The sequence below is a fragment of the Ambystoma mexicanum genome (assembly GCF_040938575.1).
Source record: "Ambystoma mexicanum isolate Mex_15411 chromosome 12 unlocalized genomic scaffold, UKY_AmexF1_1 Mex_chr12_unloc.1, whole genome shotgun sequence".
NCBI lineage: Eukaryota > Metazoa > Chordata > Amphibia > Caudata > Ambystomatidae > Ambystoma > Ambystoma mexicanum.
Window position 1 is genome coordinate 15,181,315 of NW_027182322.1, and position 24,472 is coordinate 15,205,786.

Genomic DNA, 24,472 nt, shown 5'->3' on the forward strand with positions numbered 1-24,472 from the left:
ATCCCCTCGGTATGCAGTGTGTCTGTCCCGCAGACATAATTTTCAGGGAGAACTCTTCTGGTCAAAACATTCTGCCGAGTGAAGCACTAGCAAAAGAGCAGGGAAAACTGGAGCAAGAATGGAAAACCTCATGGTCACACTGAAGCAGTGTGCATTTTGCTTCTCCATAAGAGATGACTTCCAGGGGAAGATTTCCACCAGAGGATTACTGTGCTCAAAGGGCCATCTAGTGGATAGAGATCATATGACAGTCAAAAAGAGAAACAAGTGGAAATGCCCCAGGTCCTCATACATGCAAAGCATGCGCTCTACCACTGAGCTACATCCCCGCTGAGAGGACGCTTCCTCATCACACCTAAAAGCTTCAGGAGGGAGTGGGCTAAGTAAGGAAAGGGGTTTGCAGTAGTGCATATGAAAAAACATGACAACTGCCAAATTACATCTTACTACTTACAATGACAAAGTTAAAGCGCCAGGTCGATCTCATCACGTTGGTGCCTGAGACATCACATAATGTGACACAGCCATCTCGGATAGATGCCCCAGATTTGAGAAGTGTAGTTATGGAGAAAAAATAAATATATATATATATATATATATATATGTATGTCTTCAAACACCAAAAATGAGATAGCACCATTTCGCGCAGGAATTCCTCCAGCCGAAAGCCCACATATGTTGCTAGATAGACTGACACCTCTTTCGGATGTCCTTCTGTATTTGCTGGCTAGTGGAAAGCAACGTGGACCCACCACTCTATAGCTCTGCCGTCATGAGTGTCCCTAGCACACTCGGCAGATGTCGCTTCTCTAGGCAGACAAGCAGTGGAATTCTGCGGAAGGTCAATGGTGCTTCCATTGGTTTTGCCACTAGGCGATCCATTGCAGCCCTAGAATGAAGCATAACCCGCTGAATGCATTCAGGGTGTTCTGCGGTGGGAAAGGTCAGAGGGGGTGATAGTTGGTGAGCGTGCACAGCACCTCAGAATGACACCACTGCCTAGCAGGGGGACCGGTGGAGACACTATTTTCAGCCAATGCCCCTCTGTCTGAACGAGTCTGCCTTGTGTCATCCCGGTAAGAGATCAGGCTAACAGGCTTCCAATGAAAAAAGCAGACATCACACTGAAGCATGGTGCACCGTGCATGTCCACAATCATCGGCTCCAAAGAGAAGACGTTCAGGAACAGGATTTAGTATGGCAAAAGAACACATCATCCTAATTCCTATGTACAGGATAAAAAGCCCACAATTGAGGAAAAATATCACATGGAGATGCCTGGGATCGAACCTGTGGCCTCATACTTCCCAAGTATGTGCTCTACCACTGAGTTACATCCCCACTGCCAGCAAGGAACTGTGAAATCTACCAGATGCTGGCTGGCTGCTTGGGACTAACAGCGCCCAGAACTGACGGTAACTGTCGAATTGGAGTTTCCAAATGGCAGACTTCATTTTAGAGCCACCTGTGTCTGGTTGTCCATAGAAACATGCAGAAAGGCTGCCCCCCCATGCAATTCCCCTGACCAACTAATGAAAAATATCAATATGTTCAAGACTTTTGCTTTTAGAAGCCAGAGATAGGCCCCAGCAGCAGAGCTGGTAGGATATTCCAGCTCAAAACTAACAAGTTACAGAACCTGATCGACTTAGGTTGACAACAGAGGCACATCTGTGGCCACATCCAGTGAAAACAAATTATTTTTAAAGCTAGGCATCATATGCTACAAAGGTACAATGGTGGAGCTATACATTCGGAACCAAAACAATCGACTGAAAAGAAACGCAAGGCAATGCCAATACTTTCACGATTCTGCACCGTTAAAACTGTGGTGTGATGTTTCTCTCTGTGCATTTCTATTTGTAGTGATTGTGAAGGCATACAGGATGTTGACACTGGCAGGGACGTAAACCTCAGTGATATATTATAGGCAGGTTTGCCATACGGGCACCAGCGTTTTCTCAGACAAATAGATATGAATGTCGATGATCCTATAATCATGGCCCGAGTTGCAGTGTGAAATACAAAATAACCGGGACAAAATCACACTGATGTTTATGCAAATGGAGATGCCGGGGATTGAACCCGGGACCTCATACATGCGAAGCATGCGCTCTACCACTGAGCTACATCCCCTCGGTGTGCAGTGGGCCTGTCCTGCAGACATCTTTTCCTGGGAGAATTCTTCCGGTCAAAATATGCTGCCAACTGAAGCACTAGCAAAAGACCAGGGAAAACGGGAGCAAGACTGGAAAAGCACATGGTCGGCTGAAGCAGTGTGCATTATGCTTCTCCATAAGAGATGACTTCCAGGGGAAGTATTCCACCAGAGGATTACCGTGCTCAAAGAGCCATCTCGTGGACAGAGACCATATGACAGTCAAAAAAAGGGAAACAATTGGAGATGCCAGGGATTGGACCCAGGGCCTCATCCATGCAAAGCAAGTGCTCTACCACTGAGCTACATCCCCTCGGTATGCAGTGTGTCTGTCCCGCAGACATAATTTTCAGGGAGAACTCTTCTGGTCAAAACATTCTGCCGAGTGAAGCACTAGCAAAAGAGCAGGGAAAACTGGAGCAAGAATGGAAAACCTCATGGTCACACTGAAGCAGTGTGCATTTTGCTTCTCCATAAGAGATGACTTCCAGGGGAAGATTTCCACCAGAGGATTACTGTGCTCAAAGGGCCATCTAGTGGATAGAGATCATATGACAGTCAAAAAGAGAAACAAGTGGAAATGCCCCAGGTCCTCATACATGCAAAGCATGCGCTCTACCACTGAGCTACATCCCCGCTGAGAGGACGCTTCCTCATCACACCTAAAAGCTTCAGGAGGGAGTGGGCTAAGTAAGGAAAGGGGTTTGCAGTAGTGCATATGAAAAAACATGACAACTGCCAAATTACATCTTACTACTTACAATGACAAAGTTAAAGCGCCAGGTCGATCTCATCACGTTGGTGCCTGAGACATCACATAATGTGACACAGCCATCTCGGATAGATGCCCCAGATTTGAGAAGTGTAGTTATGGAGAAAAAATAAATATATATATATATATATATATATATATATATGTATGTCTTCAAACACCAAAAATGAGATAGCACCATTTCGCGCAGGAATTCCTCCAGCCGAAAGCCCACATATGTTGCTAGATAGACTGACACCTCTTTCGGATGTCCTTCTGTATTTGCTGGCTAGTGGAAAGCAACGTGGACCCACCACTCTATAGCTCTGCCGTCATGAGTGTCCCTAGCACACTCGGCAGATGTCGCTTCTCTAGGCAGACAAGCAGTGGAATTCTGCGGAAGGTCAATGGTGCTTCCATTGGTTTTGCCACTAGGCGATCCATTGCAGCCCTAGAATGAAGCATAACCCGCTGAATGCATTCAGGGTGTTCTGCGGTGGGAAAGGTCAGAGGGGGTGATAGTTGGTGAGCGTGCACAGCACCTCAGAATGACACCACTGCCTAGCAGGGGGACCGGTGGAGACACTATTTTCAGCCAATGCCCCTCTGTCTGAACGAGTCTGCCTTGTGTCATCCCGGTAAGAGATCAGGCTAACAGGCTTCCAATGAAAAAAGCAGACATCACACTGAAGCATGGTGCACCGTGCATGTCCACAATCATCGGCTCCAAAGAGAAGACGTTCAGGAACAGGATTTAGTATGGCAAAAGAACACATCATCCTAATTCCTATGTACAGGATAAAAAGCCCACAATTGAGGAAAAATATCACATGGAGATGCCTGGGATCGAACCTGTGGCCTCATACTTCCCAAGTATGTGCTCTACCACTGAGTTACATCCCCACTGCCAGCAAGGAACTGTGAAATCTACCAGATGCTGGCTGGCTGCTTGGGACTAACAGCGCCCAGAACTGACGGTAACTGTCGAATTGGAGTTTCCAAATGGCAGACTTCATTTTAGAGCCACCTGTGTCTGGTTGTCCATAGAAACATGCAGAAAGGCTGCCCCCCCATGCAATTCCCCTGACCAACTAATGAAAAATATCAATATGTTCAAGACTTTTGCTTTTAGAAGCCAGAGATAGGCCCCAGCAGCAGAGCTGGTAGGATATTCCAGCTCAAAACTAACAAGTTACAGAACCTGATCGACTTAGGTTGACAACAGAGGCACATCTGTGGCCACATCCAGTGAAAACAAATTATTTTTAAAGCTAGGCATCATATGCTACAAAGGTACAATGGTGGAGCTATACATTCGGAACCAAAACAATCGACTGAAAAGAAACGCAAGGCAATGCCAATACTTTCACGATTCTGCACCGTTAAAACTGTGGTGTGATGTTTCTCTCTGTGCATTTCTATTTGTAGTGATTGTGAAGGCATACAGGATGTTGACACTGGCAGGGACGTAAACCTCAGTGATATATTATAGGCAGGTTTGCCATACGGGCACCAGCGTTTTCTCAGACAAATAGATATGAATGTCGATGATCCTATAATCATGGCCCGAGTTGCAGTGTGAAATACAAAATAACCGGGACAAAATCACACTGATGTTTATGCAAATGGAGATGCCGGGGATTGAACCCGGGACCTCATACATGCGAAGCATGCACTCTACCACTGAGCTACATCCCCTCGGTGTGCAGTGGGCCTGTCCTGCAGACATCTTTTCCTGGGAGAATTCTTCCGGTCAAAATATGCTGCCAACTGAAGCACTAGCAAAAGACCAGGGAAAACGGGAGCAAGACTGGAAAAGCACATGGTCAGCTGAAGCAGTGTGCATTATGCTTCTCCATAAGAGATGACTTCCAGGGGAAGTATTCCACCAGAGGATTACCGTGCTCAAAGAGCCATCTCGTGGACAGAGACCATATGACAGTCAAAAAAAGGGAAACAATTGGAGATGCCAGGGATTGGACCCAGGGCCTCATCCATGCAAAGCAAGTGCTCTACCACTGAGCTACATCCCCTCGGTATGCAGTGTGTCTGTCCCGCAGACATAATTTTCAGGGAGAACTCTTCTGGTCAAAACATTCTGCCGAGTGAAGCACTAGCAAAAGAGCAGGGAAAACTGGAGCAAGAATGGAAAACCTCATGGTCACACTGAAGCAGTGTGCATTTTGCTTCTCCATAAGAGATGACTTCCAGGGGAAGATTTCCACCAGAGGATTACTGTGCTCAAAGGGCCATCTAGTGGATAGAGATCATATGACAGTCAAAAAGAGAAACAAGTGGAAATGCCCCAGGTCCTCATACATGCAAAGCATGCGCTCTACCACTGAGCTACATCCCCGCTGAGAGGACGCTTCCTCATCACACCTAAAAGCTTCAGGAGGGAGTGGGCTAAGTAAGGAAAGGGGTTTGCAGTAGTGCATATGAAAAAACATGACAACTGCCAAATTACATCTTACTACTTACAATGACAAAGTTAAAGCGCCAGGTCGATCTCATCACGTTGGTGCCTGAGACATCACATAATGTGACACAGCCATCTCGGATAGATGCCCCAGATTTGAGAAGTGTAGTTATGGAGAAAAAATAAATATATATATATATATATATATATATATATATATGTATGTCTTCAAACACCAAAAATGAGATAGCACCATTTCGCGCAGGAATTCCTCCAGCCGAAAGCCCACATATGTTGCTAGATAGACTGACACCTCTTTCGGATGTCCTTCTGTATTTGCTGGCTAGTGGAAAGCAACGTGGACCCACCACTCTATAGCTCTGCCGTCATGAGTGTCCCTAGCACACTCGGCAGATGTCGCTTCTCTAGGCAGACAAGCAGTGGAATTCTGCGGAAGGTCAATGGTGCTTCCATTGGTTTTGCCACTAGGCGATCCATTGCAGCCCTAGAATGAAGCATAACCCGCTGAATGCATTCAGGGTGTTCTGCGGTGGGAAAGGTCAGAGGGGGTGATAGTTGGTGAGCGTGCACAGCACCTCAGAATGACACCACTGCCTAGCAGGGGGACCGGTGGAGACACTATTTTCAGCCAATGCCCCTCTGTCTGAACGAGTCTGCCTTGTGTCATCCCGGTAAGAGATCAGGCTAACAGGCTTCCAATGAAAAAAGCAGACATCACACTGAAGCATGGTGCACCGTGCATGTCCACAATCATCGGCTCCAAAGAGAAGACGTTCAGGAACAGGATTTAGTATGGCAAAAGAACACATCATCCTAATTCCTATGTACAGGATAAAAAGCCCACAATTGAGGAAAAATATCACATGGAGATGCCTGGGATCGAACCTGTGGCCTCATACTTCCCAAGTATGTGCTCTACCACTGAGTTACATCCCCACTGCCAGCAAGGAACTGTGAAATCTACCAGATGCTGGCTGGCTGCTTGGGACTAACAGCGCCCAGAACTGACGGTAACTGTCGAATTGGAGTTTCCAAATGGCAGACTTCATTTTAGAGCCACCTGTGTCTGGTTGTCCATAGAAACATGCAGAAAGGCTGCCCCCCCATGCAATTCCCCTGACCAACTAATGAAAAATATCAATATGTTCAAGACTTTTGCTTTTAGAAGCCAGAGATAGGCCCCAGCAGCAGAGCTGGTAGGATATTCCAGCTCAAAACTAACAAGTTACAGAACCTGATCGACTTAGGTTGACAACAGAGGCACATCTGTGGCCACATCCAGTGAAAACAAATTATTTTTAAAGCTAGGCATCATATGCTACAAAGGTACAATGGTGGAGCTATACATTCGGAACCAAAACAATCGACTGAAAAGAAACGCAAGGCAATGCCAATACTTTCACGATTCTGCACAGTTAAAACTGTGGTGTGATGTTTCTCTCTGTGCATTTCTATTTGTAGTGATTGTGAAGGCATACAGGATGTTGACACTGGCAGGGACGTAAACCTCAGTGATATATTATAGGCAGGTTTGCCATACGGGCACCAGCGTTTTCTCAGACAAATAGATATGAATGTCGATGATCCTATAATCATGGCCCGAGTTGCAGTGTGAAATACAAAATAACCGGGACAAAATCACACTGATGTTTATGCAAATGGAGATGCCGGGGATTGAACCCGGGACCTCATACATGCGAAGCATGCGCTCTACCACTGAGCTACATCCCCTCGGTGTGCAGTGGGCCTGTCCTGCAGACATCTTTTCCTGGGAGAATTCTTCCGGTCAAAATATGCTGCCAACTGAAGCACTAGCAAAAGACCAGGGAAAACGGGAGCAAGACTGGAAAAGCACATGGTCAGCTGAAGCAGTGTGCATTATGCTTCTCCATAAGAGATGACTTCCAGGGGAAGTATTCCACCAGAGGATTACCGTGCTCAAAGAGCCATCTCGTGGACAGAGACCATATGACAGTCAAAAAAAGGGAAACAATTGGAGATGCCAGGGATTGGACCCAGGGCCTCATCCATGCAAAGCAAGTGCTCTACCACTGAGCTACATCCCCTCGGTATGCAGTGTGTCTGTCCCGCAGACATAATTTTCAGGGAGAACTCTTCTGGTCAAAACATTCTGCCGAGTGAAGCACTAGCAAAAGAGCAGGGAAAACTGGAGCAAGAATGGAAAACCTCATGGTCACACTGAAGCAGTGTGCATTTTGCTTCTCCATAAGAGATGACTTCCAGGGGAAGATTTCCACCAGAGGATTACTGTGCTCAAAGGGCCATCTAGTGGATAGAGATCATATGACAGTCAAAAAGAGAAACAAGTGGAAATGCCCCAGGTCCTCATACATGCAAAGCATGCGCTCTACCACTGAGCTACATCCCCGCTGAGAGGACGCTTCCTCATCACACCTAAAAGCTTCAGGAGGGAGTGGGCTAAGTAAGGAAAGGGGTTTGCAGTAGTGCATATGAAAAAACATGACAACTGCCAAATTACATCTTACTACTTACAATGACAAAGTTAAAGCGCCAGGTCGATCTCATCACGTTGGTGCCTGAGACATCACATAATGTGACACAGCCATCTCGGATAGATGCCCCAGATTTGAGAAGTGTAGTTATGGAGAAAAAATAAATATATATATATATATATATATATATATATATATATATATGTATGTCTTCAAACACCAAAAATGAGATAGCACCATTTCGCGCAGGAATTCCTCCAGCCGAAAGCCCACATATGTTGCTAGATAGACTGACACCTCTTTCGGATGTCCTTCTGTATTTGCTGGCTAGTGGAAAGCAACGTGGACCCACCACTCTATAGCTCTGCCGTCATGAGTGTCCCTAGCACACTCGGCAGATGTCGCTTCTCTAGGCAGACAAGCAGTGGAATTCTGCGGAAGGTCAATGGTGCTTCCATTGGTTTTGCCACTAGGCGATCCATTGCAGCCCTAGAATGAAGCATAACCCGCTGAATGCATTCAGGGTGTTCTGCGGTGGGAAAGGTCAGAGGGGGTGATAGTTGGTGAGCGTGCACAGCACCTCAGAATGACACCACTGCCTAGCAGGGGGACCGGTGGAGACACTATTTTCAGCCAATGCCCCTCTGTCTGAACGAGTCTGCCTTGTGTCATCCCGGTAAGAGATCAGGCTAACAGGCTTCCAATGAAAAAAGCAGACATCACACTGAAGCATGGTGCACCGTGCATGTCCACAATCATCGGCTCCAAAGAGAAGACGTTCAGGAACAGGATTTAGTATGGCAAAAGAACACATCATCCTAATTCCTATGTACAGGATAAAAAGCCCACAATTGAGGAAAAATATCACATGGAGATGCCTGGGATCGAACCTGTGGCCTCATACTTCCCAAGTATGTGCTCTACCACTGAGTTACATCCCCACTGCCAGCAAGGAACTGTGAAATCTACCAGATGCTGGCTGGCTGCTTGGGACTAACAGCGCCCAGAACTGACGGTAACTGTCGAATTGGAGTTTCCAAATGGCAGACTTCATTTTAGAGCCACCTGTGTCTGGTTGTCCATAGAAACATGCAGAAAGGCTGCCCCCCCATGCAATTCCCCTGACCAACTAATGAAAAATATCAATATGTTCAAGACTTTTGCTTTTAGAAGCCAGAGATAGGCCCCAGCAGCAGAGCTGGTAGGATATTCCAGCTCAAAACTAACAAGTTACAGAACCTGATCGACTTAGGTTGACAACAGAGGCACATCTGTGGCCACATCCAGTGAAAACAAATTATTTTTAAAGCTAGGCATCATATGCTACAAAGGTACAATGGTGGAGCTATACATTCGGAACCAAAACAATCGACTGAAAAGAAACGCAAGGCAATGCCAATACTTTCACGATTCTGCACCGTTAAAACTGTGGTGTGATGTTTCTCTCTGTGCATTTCTATTTGTAGTGATTGTGAAGGCATACAGGATGTTGACACTGGCAGGGACGTAAACCTCAGTGATATATTATAGGCAGGTTTGCCATACGGGCACCAGCGTTTTCTCAGACAAATAGATATGAATGTCGATGATCCTATAATCATGGCCCGAGTTGCAGTGTGAAATACAAAATAACCGGGACAAAATCACACTGATGTTTATGCAAATGGAGATGCCGGGGATTGAACCCGGGACCTCATACATGCGAAGCATGCGCTCTACCACTGAGCTACATCCCCTCGGTGTGCAGTGGGCCTGTCCTGCAGACATCTTTTCCTGGGAGAATTCTTCCGGTCAAAATATGCTGCCAACTGAAGCACTAGCAAAAGACCAGGGAAAACGGGAGCAAGACTGGAAAAGCACATGGTCGGCTGAAGCAGTGTGCATTATGCTTCTCCATAAGAGATGACTTCCAGGGGAAGTATTCCACCAGAGGATTACCGTGCTCAAAGAGCCATCTCGTGGACAGAGACCATATGACAGTCAAAAAAAGGGAAACAATTGGAGATGCCAGGGATTGGACCCAGGGCCTCATCCATGCAAAGCAAGTGCTCTACCACTGAGCTACATCCCCTCGGTATGCAGTGTGTCTGTCCCGCAGACATAATTTTCAGGGAGAACTCTTCTGGTCAAAACATTCTGCCGAGTGAAGCACTAGCAAAAGAGCAGGGAAAACTGGAGCAAGAATGGAAAACCTCATGGTCACACTGAAGCAGTGTGCATTTTGCTTCTCCATAAGAGATGACTTCCAGGGGAAGATTTCCACCAGAGGATTACTGTGCTCAAAGGGCCATCTAGTGGATAGAGATCATATGACAGTCAAAAAGAGAAACAAGTGGAAATGCCCCAGGTCCTCATACATGCAAAGCATGCGCTCTACCACTGAGCTACATCCCCGCTGAGAGGACGCTTCCTCATCACACCTAAAAGCTTCAGGAGGGAGTGGGCTAAGTAAGGAAAGGGGTTTGCAGTAGTGCATATGAAAAAACATGACAACTGCCAAATTACATCTTACTACTTACAATGACAAAGTTAAAGCGCCAGGTCGATCTCATCACGTTGGTGCCTGAGACATCACATAATGTGACACAGCCATCTCGGATAGATGCCCCAGATTTGAGAAGTGTAGTTATGGAGAAAAAATAAATACATATATATATATATATATATATGTATGTCTTCAAACACCAAAAATGAGATAGCACCATTTCGCGCAGGAATTCCTCCAGCCGAAAGCCCACATATGTTGCTAGATAGACTGACACCTCTTTCGGATGTCCTTCTGTATTTGCTGGCTAGTGGAAAGCAACGTGGACCCACCACTCTATAGCTCTGCCGTCATGAGTGTCCCTAGCACACTCGGCAGATGTCGCTTCTCTAGGCAGACAAGCAGTGGAATTCTGCGGAAGGTCAATGGTGCTTCCATTGGTTTTGCCACTAGGCGATCCATTGCAGCCCTAGAATGAAGCATAACCCGCTGAATGCATTCAGGGTGTTCTGCGGTGGGAAAGGTCAGAGGGGGTGATAGTTGGTGAGCGTGCACAGCACCTCAGAATGACACCACTGCCTAGCAGGGGGACCGGTGGAGACACTATTTTCAGCCAATGCCCCTCTGTCTGAACGAGTCTGCCTTGTGTCATCCCGGTAAGAGATCAGGCTAACAGGCTTCCAATGAAAAAAGCAGACATCACACTGAAGCATGGTGCACCGTGCATGTCCACAATCATCGGCTCCAAAGAGAAGACGTTCAGGAACAGGATTTAGTATGGCAAAAGAACACATCATCCTAATTCCTATGTACAGGATAAAAAGCCCACAATTGAGGAAAAATATCACATGGAGATGCCTGGGATCGAACCTGTGGCCTCATACTTCCCAAGTATGTGCTCTACCACTGAGTTACATCCCCACTGCCAGCAAGGAACTGTGAAATCTACCAGATGCTGGCTGGCTGCTTGGGACTAACAGCGCCCAGAACTGACGGTAACTGTCGAATTGGAGTTTCCAAATGGCAGACTTCATTTTAGAGCCACCTGTGTCTGGTTGTCCATAGAAACATGCAGAAAGGCTGCCCCCCCATGCAATTCCCCTGACCAACTAATGAAAAATATCAATATGTTCAAGACTTTTGCTTTTAGAAGCCAGAGATAGGCCCCAGCAGCAGAGCTGGTAGGATATTCCAGCTCAAAACTAACAAGTTACAGAACCTGATCGACTTAGGTTGACAACAGAGGCACATCTGTGGCCACATCCAGTGAAAACAAATTATTTTTAAAGCTAGGCATCATATGCTACAAAGGTACAATGGTGGAGCTATACATTCGGAACCAAAACAATCGACTGAAAAGAAACGCAAGGCAATGCCAATACTTTCACGATTCTGCACCGTTAAAACTGTGGTGTGATGTTTCTCTCTGTGCATTTCTATTTGTAGTGATTGTGAAGGCATACAGGATGTTGACACTGGCAGGGACGTAAACCTCAGTGATATATTATAGGCAGGTTTGCCATACGGGCACCAGCGTTTTCTCAGACAAATAGATATGAATGTCGATGATCCTATAATCATGGCCCGAGTTGCAGTGTGAAATACAAAATAACCGGGACAAAATCACACTGATGTTTATGCAAATGGAGATGCCGGGGATTGAACCCGGGACCTCATACATGCGAAGCATGCGCTCTACCACTGAGCTACATCCCCTCGGTGTGCAGTGGGCCTGTCCTGCAGACATCTTTTCCTGGGAGAATTCTTCCGGTCAAAATATGCTGCCAACTGAAGCACTAGCAAAAGACCAGGGAAAACGGGAGCAAGACTGGAAAAGCACATGGTCAGCTGAAGCAGTGTGCATTATGCTTCTCCATAAGAGATGACTTCCAGGGGAAGTATTCCACCAGAGGATTACCGTGCTCAAAGAGCCATCTCGTGGACAGAGACCATATGACAGTCAAAAAAAGGGAAACAATTGGAGATGCCAGGGATTGGACCCAGGGCCTCATCCATGCAAAGCAAGTGCTCTACCACTGAGCTACATCCCCTCGGTATGCAGTGTGTCTGTCCCGCAGACATAATTTTCAGGGAGAACTCTTCTGGTCAAAACATTCTGCCGAGTGAAGCACTAGCAAAAGAGCAGGGAAAACTGGAGCAAGAATGGAAAACCTCATGGTCACACTGAAGCAGTGTGCATTTTGCTTCTCCATAAGAGATGACTTCCAGGGGAAGATTTCCACCAGAGGATTACTGTGCTCAAAGGGCCATCTAGTGGATAGAGATCATATGACAGTCAAAAAGAGAAACAAGTGGAAATGCCCCAGGTCCTCATACATGCAAAGCATGCGCTCTACCACTGAGCTACATCCCCGCTGAGAGGACGCTTCCTCATCACACCTAAAAGCTTCAGGAGGGAGTGGGCTAAGTAAGGAAAGGGGTTTGCAGTAGTGCATATGAAAAAACATGACAACTGCCAAATTACATCTTACTACTTACAATGACAAAGTTAAAGCGCCAGGTCGATCTCATCACGTTGGTGCCTGAGACATCACATAATGTGACACAGCCATCTCGGATAGATGCCCCAGATTTGAGAAGTGTAGTTATGGAGAAAAAATAAATATATATATATATATATATATATATGTATGTCTTCAAACACCAAAAATGAGATAGCACCATTTCGCGCAGGAATTCCTCCAGCCGAAAGCCCACATATGTTGCTAGATAGACTGACACCTCTTTCGGATGTCCTTCTGTATTTGCTGGCTAGTGGAAAGCAACGTGGACCCACCACTCTATAGCTCTGCCGTCATGAGTGTCCCTAGCACACTCGGCAGATGTCGCTTCTCTAGGCAGACAAGCAGTGGAATTCTGCGGAAGGTCAATGGTGCTTCCATTGGTTTTGCCACTAGGCGATCCATTGCAGCCCTAGAATGAAGCATAACCCGCTGAATGCATTCAGGGTGTTCTGCGGTGGGAAAGGTCAGAGGGGGTGATAGTTGGTGAGCGTGCACAGCACCTCAGAATGACACCACTGCCTAGCAGGGGGACCGGTGGAGACACTATTTTCAGCCAATGCCCCTCTGTCTGAACGAGTCTGCCTTGTGTCATCCCGGTAAGAGATCAGGCTAACAGGCTTCCAATGAAAAAAGCAGACATCACACTGAAGCATGGTGCACCGTGCATGTCCACAATCATCGGCTCCAAAGAGAAGACGTTCAGGAACAGGATTTAGTATGGCAAAAGAACACATCATCCTAATTCCTATGTACAGGATAAAAAGCCCACAATTGAGGAAAAATATCACATGGAGATGCCTGGGATCGAACCTGTGGCCTCATACTTCCCAAGTATGTGCTCTACCACTGAGTTACATCCCCACTGCCAGCAAGGAACTGTGAAATCTACCAGATGCTGGCTGGCTGCTTGGGACTAACAGCGCCCAGAACTGACGGTAACTGTCGAATTGGAGTTTCCAAATGGCAGACTTCATTTTAGAGCCACCTGTGTCTGGTTGTCCATAGAAACATGCAGAAAGGCTGCCCCCCCATGCAATTCCCCTGACCAACTAATGAAAAATATCAATATGTTCAAGACTTTTGCTTTTAGAAGCCAGAGATAGGCCCCAGCAGCAGAGCTGGTAGGATATTCCAGCTCAAAACTAACAAGTTACAGAACCTGATCGACTTAGGTTGACAACAGAGGCACATCTGTGGCCACATCCAGTGAAAACAAATTATTTTTAAAGCTAGGCATCATATGCTACAAAGGTACAATGGTGGAGCTATACATTCGGAACCAAAACAATCGACTGAAAAGAAACGCAAGGCAATGCCAATACTTTCACGATTCTGCACCGTTAAAACTGTGGTGTGATGTTTCTCTCTGTGCATTTCTATTTGTAGTGATTGTGAAGGCATACAGGATGTTGACACTGGCAGGGACGTAAACCTCAGTGATATATTATAGGCAGGTTTGCCATACGGGCACCAGCGTTTTCTCAGACAAATAGATATGAATGTCGATGATCCTATAATCATGGCCCGAGTTGCAGTGTGAAATACAAAATAACCGGGACAAAATCACACTGATGTTTATGCAAATGGAGATGCCGGGGATTGAACCCGGGACCTCATACATGCGAAGCATGCGCTCTACCACTGAGCTACATCCCCTCGGTGTGCAGTGGGCCTGTCCTGCAGACATCTTTTCCTGGGAGAATTCTTCCGGTCAAAATATGCTGCCAACTGAAGCACTAGCAAAAGACCAGGGAAAACGGGAGCAAGACTGGAAAAGCACATGGTCAGCTGAAGCAGTGTGCATTATGCTTCTCCATAAGAGATGACTTCCAGGGGAAGTATTCCACCAGAGGATTACCGTGCTCAAAGAGCCATCTCGTGGACAGAGACCATATGACAGTCAAAAAAAGGGAAACAATTGGAGATGCCAGGGATTGGACCCAGGGCCTCATCCATGCAAAGCAAGTGCTCTACCACTGAGCTACATCCCCTCGGTATGCAGTGTGTCTGTCCCGCAGACATAATTTTCAGGGAGAACTCTTCTGGTCAAAACATTCTGCCGAGTGAAGCACTAGCAAAAGAGCAGGGAAAACTGGAGCAAGAATGGAAAACCTCATGGTCACACTGAAGCAGTGTGCATTTTGCTTCTCCATAAGAGATGACTTCCAGGGGAAGATTTCCACCAGAGGATTACTGTGCTCAAAGGGCCATCTAGTGGATAGAGATCATATGACAGTCAAAAAGAGAAACAAGTGGAAATGCCCCAGGTCCTCATACATGCAAAGCATGCGCTCTACCACTGAGCTACATCCCCGCTGAGAGGACGCTTCCTCATCACACCTAAAAGCTTCAGGAGGGAGTGGGCTAAGTAAGGAAAGGGGTTTGCAGTAGTGCATATGAAAAAACATGACAACTGCCAAATTACATCTTACTACTTACAATGACAAAGTTAAAGCGCCAGGTCGATCTCATCACGTTGGTGCCTGAGACATCACATAATGTGACACAGCCATCTCGGATAGATGCCCCAGATTTGAGAAGTGTAGTTATGGAGAAAAAATAAATACATATATATATATATATATATATGTATGTCTTCAAACACCAAAAATGAGATAGCACCATTTCGCGCAGGAATTCCTCCAGCCGAAAGCCCACATATGTTGCTAGATAGACTGACACCTCTTTCGGATGTCCTTCTGTATTTGCTGGCTAGTGGAAAGCAACGTGGACCCACCACTCTATAGCTCTGCCGTCATGAGTGTCCCTAGCACACTCGGCAGATGTCGCTTCTCTAGGCAGACAAGCAGTGGAATTCTGCGGAAGGTCAATGGTGCTTCCATTGGTTTTGCCACTAGGCGATCCATTGCAGCCCTAGAATGAAGCATAACCCGCTGAATGCATTCAGGGTGTTCTGCGGTGGGAAAGGTCAGAGGGGGTGATAGTTGGTGAGCGTGCACAGCACCTCAGAATGACACCACTGCCTAGCAGGGGGACCGGTGGAGACACTATTTTCAGCCAATGCCCCTCTGTCTGAACGAGTCTGCCTTGTGTCATCCCGGTAAGAGATCAGGCTAACAGGCTTCCAATGAAAAAAGCAGACATCACACTGAAGCATGGTGCACCGTGCATGTCCACAATCATCGGCTCCAAAGAGAAGACGTTCAGGAACAGGATTTAGTATGGCAAAAGAACACATCATCCTAATTCCTATGTACAGGATAAAAAGCCCACAATTGAGGAAAAATATCACATGGAGATGCCTGGGATCGAACCTGTGGCCTCATACTTCCCAAGTATGTGCTCTACCACTGAGTTACATCCCCACTGCCAGCAAGGAACTGTGAAATCTACCAGATGCTGGCTGGCTGCTTGGGACTAACAGCGCCCAGAACTGACGGTAACTGTCGAATTGGAGTTTCCAAATGGCAGACTTCATTTTAGAGCCACCTGTGTCTGGTTGTCCATAGAAACATGCAGAAAGGCTGCCCCCCCATGCAATTCCCCTGACCAACTAATGAAAAATATCAATATGTTCAAGACTTTTGCTTTTAGAAGCCAGAGATAGGCCCCAGCAGCAGAGCTGGTAGGATATTCCAGCTCAAAACTAACAAGTTACAGAACCTGATCGACTTAGGTTGACAACAGAGGCACATCTGTGGCCACATCCAGTGAAAACAAATTATTTTTAAAGCTAGGCATCATATGCTACAAAGGTACAATGGTGGAGCTATACATTCGGAACCAAAACAATCGACTGAAAAGAAACGCAAGGCAATGCCAATACTTTCACGATTCTGCACCGTTAAAACTGTGGTGTGATGTTTCTCTCTGTGCATTTCTATTTGTAGTGATTGTGAAGGCATACAGGATGTTGACACTGGCAGGGACGTAAACCTCAGTGATATATTATAGGCAGGTTTGCCATACGGGCACCAGCGTTTTCTCAGACAAATAGATATGAATGTCGATGATCCTATAATCATGGCCCGAGTTGCAGTGTGAAATACAAAATAACCGGGACAAAATCACACTGATGTTTATGCAAATGGAGATGCCGGGGATTGAACCCGGGACCTCATACATGCGAAGCATGCGCTCTACCACTGAGCTACATCCCCTCGGTGTGCAGTGGGCCTGTCCTGCAGACATCTTTTCCTGGGAGAATTCTTCCGGTCAAAATATGCTGCCAACTGAAGCACTAGCAAAAGACCAGGGAAAACGGGAGCAAGACTGGAAAAGCACATGGTCAGCTGAAGCAGTGTGCATTATGCTTCTCCATAAGAGATGACTTCCAGGGGAAGTATTCCACCAGAGGATTACCGTGCTCAAAGAGCCATCTCGTGGACAGAGACCATATGACAGTCAAAAAAAGGGAAACAATTGGAGATGCCAGGGATTGGACCCAGGGCCTCATCCATGCAAAGCAAGTGCTCTACCACTGAGCTACATCCCCTCGGTATGCAGTGTGTCTGTCCCGCAGACATAATTTTCAGGGAGAACTCTTCTGGTCAAAACATTCTGCCGAGTGAAGCACTAGCAAAAGAGCAGGGAAAACTGGAGCAAGAATGGAAAACCTCATGGTCACACTGAAGCAGTGTGCATTTTGCTTCTCCATAAGAGATGACTTCCAGGGGAAGATTTCCACCAGAGGATTACTGTGCTCAAAGGGCCATCTAGTGGATAGAGATCATATGACAGTCAAAAAGAGAAACAAGTGGAAATGCCCCAGGTCCTCATACATGCAAAGCATGCGCTCTACCACTGAGCTACATCCCCACTGAGAGGACGCTTCCTCATCACACCTAAAAGCTTCAGGAGGGAGTGGGCTAAGTAAGGAAAGGGGTTTGCAGTAGTGCATATGAAAAAACATGACAACTGCCAAATTACATCTTACTACTTACAATGACAAAGTTAAAGCGCCAGGTCGATCTCATCACGTTGGTGCCTGAGACATCACATAATGTGACACAGCCATCTCGGATAGATGCCCCAGATTTGAGAAGTGTAGTTATGGAGAAAAAATAAATACATATATATATATATATATATATGTATGTCTTCAAACACCAAAAATGAGATAGCACCATTTCGCGCAGGAATTCCTCCAGCCGAAAGCCCACATATGTTGCTAGATAGACTGACACCTCTTTCGGATGTCCTTCTGTATTTGCTGGCTAGTGGAAAGCAACGTGGACCCACCACTCTATAGCTCTGCCGTCATGAGTGTCCCTAGCACACTCGGCAGATGTCGCTTCTCTAGGCAGACAAGCAGTGGAATTCTGCGGAAGGTCAATGGTGCTTCCATTGGTTTTGCCACTAGGCGATCCATTGCAGCCCTAGAATGAAGCATAACCCGCTGAATGCATTCAGGGTGTTCTGCGGTGGGAAAGGTCAGAGGGGGTGATAGTTGGTGAGCGTGCACAGCACCTCAGAATGACACCACTGCCTAGCAGGGGGACCGGTGGAGACACTATTTTCAGCCAATGCCCCTCTGTCTGAACGAGTCTGCCTTGTGTCATCCCGGTAAGAGATCAGGCTAACAGGCTTCCAATGAAAAAAGCAGACATCACACTGAAGCATGGTGCACCGTGCATGTCCACAATCATCGGCTCCAAAGAGAAGACGTTCAGGAACAGGATTTAGTATGGCAAAAGAACACATCATCCTAATTCCTATGTACAGGATAAAAAGCCCACAATTGAGGAAAAATATCACATGGAGATGCCTGGGATCGAACCTGTGGCCTCATACTTCCCAAGTATGTGCTCTACCACTGAGTTACATCCCCACTGCCAGCAAGGAACTGTGAAATCTACCAGATGCTGGCTGGCTGCTTGGGACTAACAGCGCCCAGAACTGACGGTAACTGTCGAATTGGAGTTTCCAAATGGCAGACTTCATTTTAGAGCCACCTGTGTCTGGTTGTCCATAGAAACATGCAGAAAGGCTGCCCCCCCATGCAATTCCCCTGACCAACTAATGAAAAATATCAATATGTTCAAGACTTTTGCTTTTAGAAGCCAGAGATAGGCCCCAGCAGCAGAGCTGGTAGGATATTCCAGCTCAAAACTAACAAGTTACAGAACCTGATCGACTTAGGTTGACAACAGAGGCACATCTGTGGCCACATCCAGTGAAAACAAATTATTTTTAAAGCTAGGCATCATATGCTACAAAGGTACAATGGTGGAGCTATACATTCGGAACCAAAACAATCGACTGAAAAGAAACGCAAGGCAATGCCAATACTTTCACGATTCTGCACCGTTAAAACTGTGGTGTGATGTTTCTCTCTGTGCATTTCTATTTGTAGTGATTGTGAAGGCATACAGGATGTTGACACTGGCAGGGACGTAAACCTCAGTGATATATTATAGGCAGGTTTGCCATACGGGCACCAGCGTTTTCTCAGACAAATAGATATGAATGTCGATGATCCTATAATCATGGCCCGAGTTGCAGTGTGAAATACAAAATAACCGGGACAAAATCACACTGATGTTTATGCAAATGGAGATGCCGGGGATTGAACCCGGGACCTCATACATGCGAAGCATGCGCTCTACCACTGAGCTACATCCCCTCGGTGTGCAGTGGGCCTGTCCTGCAGACATCTTTTCCTGGGAGAATTCTTCCGGTCAAAATATGCTGCCAACTGAAGCACTAGCAAAAGACCAGGGAAAACGGGAGCAAGACTGGAAAAGCACATGGTCAGCTGAAGCAGTGTGCATTATGCTTCTCCATAAGAGATGACTTCCAGGGGAAGTATTCCACCAGAGGATTACCGTGCTCAAAGAGCCATCTCGTGGACAGAGACCATATGACAGTCAAAAAAAGGGAAACAATTGGAGATGCCAGGGATTGGACCCAGGGCCTCATCCATGCAAAGCAAGTGCTCTACCACTGAGCTACATCCCCTCGGTATGCAGTGTGTCTGTCCCGCAGACATAATTTTCAGGGAGAACTCTTCTGGTCAAAACATTCTGCCGAGTGAAGCACTAGCAAAAGAGCAGGGAAAACTGGAGCAAGAATGGAAAACCTCATGGTCACACTGAAGCAGTGTGCATTTTGCTTCTCCATAAGAGATGACTTCCAGGGGAAGATTTCCACCAGAGGATTACTGTGCTCAAAGGGCCATCTAGTGGATAGAGATCATATGACAGTCAAAAAGAGAAACAAGTGGAAATGCCCCAGGTCCTCATACATGCAAAGCATGCGCTCTACCACTGAGCTACATCCCCGCTGAGAGGACGCTTCCTCATCACACCTAAAAGCTTCAGGAGGGAGTGGGCTAAGTAAGGAAAGGGGTTTGCAGTAGTGCATATGAAAAAACATGACAACTGCCAAATTACATCTTACTACTTACAATGACAAAGTTAAAGCGCCAGGTCGATCTCATCACGTTGGTGCCTGAGACATCACATAATGTGACACAGCCATCTCGGATAGATGCCCCAGATTTGAGAAGTGTAGTTATGGAGAAAAAATAAATATATATATATATATATATATATATGTATGTCTTCAAACACCAAAAATGAGATAGCACCATTTCGCGCAGGAATTCCTCCAGCCGAAAGCCCACATATGTTGCTAGATCGACTGACACCTCTTTCGGATGTCCTTCTGTATTTGCTGGCTAGTGGAAAGCAACGTGGACCCACCACTCTATAGCTCTGCCGTCATGAGTGTCCCTAGCACACTCGGCAGATGTCGCTTCTCTAGGCAGACAAGCAGTGGAATTCTGCGGAAGGTCAATGGTGCTTCCATTGGTTTTGCCACTAGGCGATCCATTGCAGCCCTAGAATGAAGCATAACCCGCTGAATGCATTCAGGGTGTTCTGCGGTGGGAAAGGTCAGAGGGGGTGATAGTTGGTGAGCGTGCACAGCACCTCAGAATGACACCACTGCCTAGCAGGGGGACCGGTGGAGACACTATTTTCAGCCAATGCCCCTCTGTCTGAACGAGTCTGCCTTGTGTCATCCCGGTAAGAGATCAGGCTAACAGGCTTCCAATGAAAAAAGCAGACATCACACTGAAGCATGGTGCACCGTGCATGTCCACAATCATCGGCTCCAAAGAGAAGACGTTCAGGAACAGGATTTAGTATGGCAAAAGAACACATCATCCTAATTCCTATGTACAGGATAAAAAGCCCACAATTGAGGAAAAATATCACATGGAGATGCCTGGGATCGAACCTGTGGCCTCATACTTCCCAAGTATGTGCTCTACCACTGAGTTACATCCCCACTGCCAGCAAGGAACTGTGAAATCTACCAGATGCTGGCTGGCTGCTTGGGACTAACAGCGCCCAGAACTGACGGTAACTGTCGAATTGGAGTTTCCAAATGGCAGACTTCATTTTAGAGCCACCTGTGTCTGGTTGTCCATAGAAACATGCAGAAAGGCTGCCCCCCCATGCAATTCCCCTGACCAACTAATGAAAAATATCAATATGTTCAAGACTTTTGCTTTTAGAAGCCAGAGATAGGCCCCAGCAGCAGAGCTGGTAGGATATTCCAGCTCAAAACTAACAAGTTACAGAACCTGATCGACTTAGGTTGACAACAGAGGCACATCTGTGGCCACATCCAGTGAAAACAAATTATTTTTAAAGCTAGGCATCATATGCTACAAAGGTACAATGGTGGAGCTATACATTCGGAACCAAAACAATCGACTGAAAAGAAACGCAAGGCAATGCCAATACTTTCACGATTCTGCACCGTTAAAACTGTGGTGTGATGTTTCTCTCTGTGCATTTCTATTTGTAGTGATTGTGAAGGCATACAGGATGTTGACACTGGCAGGGACGTAAACCTCAGTGATATATTATAGGCAGGTTTGCCATACGGGCACCAGCGTTTTCTCAGACAAATAGATATGAATGTCGATGATCCTATAATCATGGCCCGAGTTGCAGTGTGAAATACAAAATAACCGGGACAAAATCACACTGATGTTTATGCAAATGGAGATGCCGGGGATTGAACCCGGGACCTCATACATGCGAAGCATGCGCTCTACCACTGAGCTACATCCCCTCGGTGTGCAGTGGGCCTGTCCTGCAGACATCTTTTCCTGGGAGAATTCTTCCGGTCAAAATATGCTGCCAACTGAAGCACTAGCAAAAGACCAGGGAAAACGGGAGCAAGACTGGAAAAGCACATGGTCAGCTGAAGCAGTGTGCATTATGCTTCTCCATAAGAGATGACTTCCAGGGGAAGTATTCCACCAGAGGATTACCGTGCTCAAAGAGCCATCTCGTGGACAGAGACCATATGACAGTCAAAAAAAGGGAAACAATTGGAGATGCCAGGGATTGGACCCAGGGCCTCATCCATGCAAAGCAAGTGCTCTACCACTGAGCTACATCCCCTCGGTATGCAGTGTGTCTGTCCCGCAGACATAATTTTCAGGGAGAACTCTTCTGGTCAAAACATTCTGCCGAGTGAAGCACTAGCAAAAGAGCAGGGAAAACTGGAGCAAGAATGGAAAACCTCATGGTCACACTGAAGCAGTGTGCATTTTGCTTCTCCATAAGAGATGACTTCCAGGGGAAGATTTCCACCAGAGGATTACTGTGCTCAAAGGGCCATCTAGTGGATAGAGATCATATGACAGTCAAAAAGAGAAACAAGTGGAAATGCCCCAGGTCCTCATACATGCAAAGCATGCGCTCTACCACTGAGCTACATCCCCGCTGAGAGGACGCTTCCTCATCACACCTAAAAGCTTCAGGAGGGAGTGGGCTAAGTAAGGAAAGGGGTTTGCAGTAGTGCATATGAAAAAACATGACAACTGCCAAATTACATCTTACTACTTACAATGACAAAGTTAAAGCGCCAGGTCGATCTCATCACGTTGGTGCCTGAGACATCACATAATGTGACACAGCCATCTCGGATAGATGCCCCAGATTTGAGAAGTGTAGTTATGGAGAAAAAATAAATATATATATATATATATATATATATATATGTATGTCTTCAAACACCAAAAATGAGATAGCACCATTTCGCGCAGGAATTCCTCCAGCCGAAAGCCCACATATGTTGCTAGATAGACTGACACCTCTTTCGGATGTCCTTCTGTATTTGCTGGCTAGTGGAAAGCAACGTGGACCCACCACTCTATAGCTCTGCCGTCATGAGTGTCCCTAGCACACTCGGCAGATGTCGCTTCTCTAGGCAGACAAGCAGTGGAATTCTGCGGAAGGTCAATGGTGCTTCCATTGGTTTTGCCACTAGGCGATCCATTGCAGCCCTAGAATGAAGCATAACCCGCTGAATGCATTCAGGGTGTTCTGCGGTGGGAAAGGTCAGAGGGGGTGATAGTTGGTGAGCGTGCACAGCACCTCAGAATGACACCACTGCCTAGCAGGGGGACCGGTGGAGACACTATTTTCAGCCAATGCCCCTCTGTCTGAACGAGTCTGCCTTGTGTCATCCCGGTAAGAGATCAGGCTAACAGGCTTCCAATGAAAAAAGCAGACATCACACTGAAGCATGGTGCACCGTGCATGTCCACAATCATCGGCTCCAAAGAGAAGACGTTCAGGAACAGGATTTAGTATGGCAAAAGAACACATCATCCTAATTCCTATGTACAGGATAAAAAGCCCACAATTGAGGAAAAATATCACATGGAGATGCCTGGGATCGAACCTGTGGCCTCATACTTCCCAAGTATGTGCTCTACCACTGAGTTACATCCCCACTGCCAGCAAGGAACTGTGAAATCTACCAGATGCTGGCTGGCTGCTTGGGACTAACAGCGCCCAGAACTGACGGTAACTGTCGAATTGGAGTTTCCAAATGGCAGACTTCATTTTAGAGCCACCTGTGTCTGGTTGTCCATAGAAACATGCAGAAAGGCTGCCCCCCCATGCAATTCCCCTGACCAACTAATGAAAAATATCAATATGTTCAAGACTTTTGCTTTTAGAAGCCAGAGATAGGCCCCAGCAGCAGAGCTGGTAGGATATTCCAGCTCAAAACTAACAAGTTACAGAACCTGATCGACTTAGGTTGACAACAGAGGCACATCTGTGGCCACATCCAGTGAAAACAAATTATTTTTAAAGCTAGGCATCATATGCTACAAAGGTACAATGGTGGAGCTATACATTCGGAACCAAAACAATCGACTGAAAAGAAACGCAAGGCAATGCCAATACTTTCACGATTCTGCACCGTTAAAACTGTGGTGTGATGTTTCTCTCTGTGCATTTCTATTTGTAGTGATTGTGAAGGCATACAGGATGTTGACACTGGCAGGGACGTAAACCTCAGTGATATATTATAGGCAGGTTTGCCATACGGGCACCAGCGTTTTCTCAGACAAATAGATATGAATGTCGATGATCCTATAATCATGGCCCGAGTTGCAGTGTGAAATACAAAATAACCGGGACAAAATCACACTGATGTTTATGCAAATGGAGATGCCGGGGATTGAACCCGGGACCTCATACATGCGAAGCATGCGCTCTACCACTGAGCTACATCCACTCGGTGTGCAGTGGGCCTGTCCTGCAGACATCTTTTCCTGGGAGAATTCTTCCGGTCAAAATATGCTGCCAACTGAAGCACTAGCAAAAGACCAGGGAAAACGGGAGCAAGACTGGAAA

General features: G+C 46.5%; 10 non-coding genes across 10 annotated transcripts; all 10 read right to left on the reverse strand.

Moving 5' to 3' along the window:
• Positions 1-2,064: 2,064 nt before the first annotated feature.
• Positions 2,065-2,136, reverse strand: TRNAA-CGC (transfer RNA alanine (anticodon CGC)). Its single transcript has one exon. It is a non-coding gene; the product is annotated as a tRNA-Ala (tRNA).
• A 2,399-nt stretch (positions 2,137-4,535) lies between these two features.
• Positions 4,536-4,607, reverse strand: TRNAA-CGC (transfer RNA alanine (anticodon CGC)). The gene has a single exon. It is a non-coding gene; the product is annotated as a tRNA-Ala (tRNA).
• Positions 4,608-7,008: 2,401 nt separating this feature from the next.
• Positions 7,009-7,080, reverse strand: TRNAA-CGC (transfer RNA alanine (anticodon CGC)). The gene has a single exon. It is a non-coding gene; the product is annotated as a tRNA-Ala (tRNA).
• Positions 7,081-9,487: 2,407 nt separating this feature from the next.
• On the reverse strand, positions 9,488-9,559 carry TRNAA-CGC (transfer RNA alanine (anticodon CGC)). Its single transcript has one exon. It is a non-coding gene; the product is annotated as a tRNA-Ala (tRNA).
• A 2,393-nt stretch (positions 9,560-11,952) lies between these two features.
• Positions 11,953-12,024, reverse strand: TRNAA-CGC (transfer RNA alanine (anticodon CGC)). The gene has a single exon. It is a non-coding gene; the product is annotated as a tRNA-Ala (tRNA).
• A 2,393-nt stretch (positions 12,025-14,417) lies between these two features.
• Positions 14,418-14,489, reverse strand: TRNAA-CGC (transfer RNA alanine (anticodon CGC)). The gene has a single exon. It is a non-coding gene; the product is annotated as a tRNA-Ala (tRNA).
• A 2,393-nt stretch (positions 14,490-16,882) lies between these two features.
• Positions 16,883-16,954, reverse strand: TRNAA-CGC (transfer RNA alanine (anticodon CGC)). Its single transcript has one exon. It is a non-coding gene; the product is annotated as a tRNA-Ala (tRNA).
• Positions 16,955-19,347: 2,393 nt separating this feature from the next.
• On the reverse strand, positions 19,348-19,419 carry TRNAA-CGC (transfer RNA alanine (anticodon CGC)). Its single transcript has one exon. It is a non-coding gene; the product is annotated as a tRNA-Ala (tRNA).
• Positions 19,420-21,812: 2,393 nt separating this feature from the next.
• On the reverse strand, positions 21,813-21,884 carry TRNAA-CGC (transfer RNA alanine (anticodon CGC)). Its single transcript has one exon. It is a non-coding gene; the product is annotated as a tRNA-Ala (tRNA).
• A 2,397-nt stretch (positions 21,885-24,281) lies between these two features.
• On the reverse strand, positions 24,282-24,353 carry TRNAA-CGC (transfer RNA alanine (anticodon CGC)). Its single transcript has one exon. It is a non-coding gene; the product is annotated as a tRNA-Ala (tRNA).
• Between the last annotated feature and the right edge of the window lie 119 nt (positions 24,354-24,472).